The following is a 230-nucleotide window of genomic DNA, read 5'->3' as shown; positions in this document are numbered from 1 at the left end:
GCCAGCAAATTTGGAAAACTCAGCAGTGGCCACAGGACTGGAAAAGGTCAGTTTTCATTCCAATCCCAAAGAAAGGCAATGCCAAAGAATGCTCAAACTACTGCACAATTGCGCTCATCTCACATACTAATTGGAGAAGGAAATGGCAACCCACTCCAGTATTCTTGCCTGGAGAATCCCAGGGATGGAGGAGCCTGTTGGGTGCCATCTATGGGGTCGCACAGAGTCGG

General features: G+C 49.1%; 1 protein-coding gene across 1 annotated transcript in view; it reads left to right on the top strand.

Annotated features, from left to right (window-relative positions):
• The window catches only part of DNAH7 (dynein, axonemal, heavy chain 7), a 260,726-nt gene that overhangs the window by 93,965 nt on the left and 166,531 nt on the right, over window positions 1–230 (top strand). The gene's annotated exons all lie outside the window — the stretch shown is intronic.

The sequence above is a fragment of the Bison bison genome, unplaced genomic scaffold, assembly GCF_000754665.1.
Source record: "Bison bison bison isolate TAMUID 2011002044 unplaced genomic scaffold, Bison_UMD1.0 scf7180017864471, whole genome shotgun sequence".
Taxonomy (NCBI): Eukaryota; Metazoa; Chordata; class Mammalia; order Artiodactyla; family Bovidae; genus Bison; species Bison bison.
The sequence above is the reverse complement of the archived record's forward strand: the minus strand, read 5'-3'. Positions and strand labels throughout refer to the sequence as shown.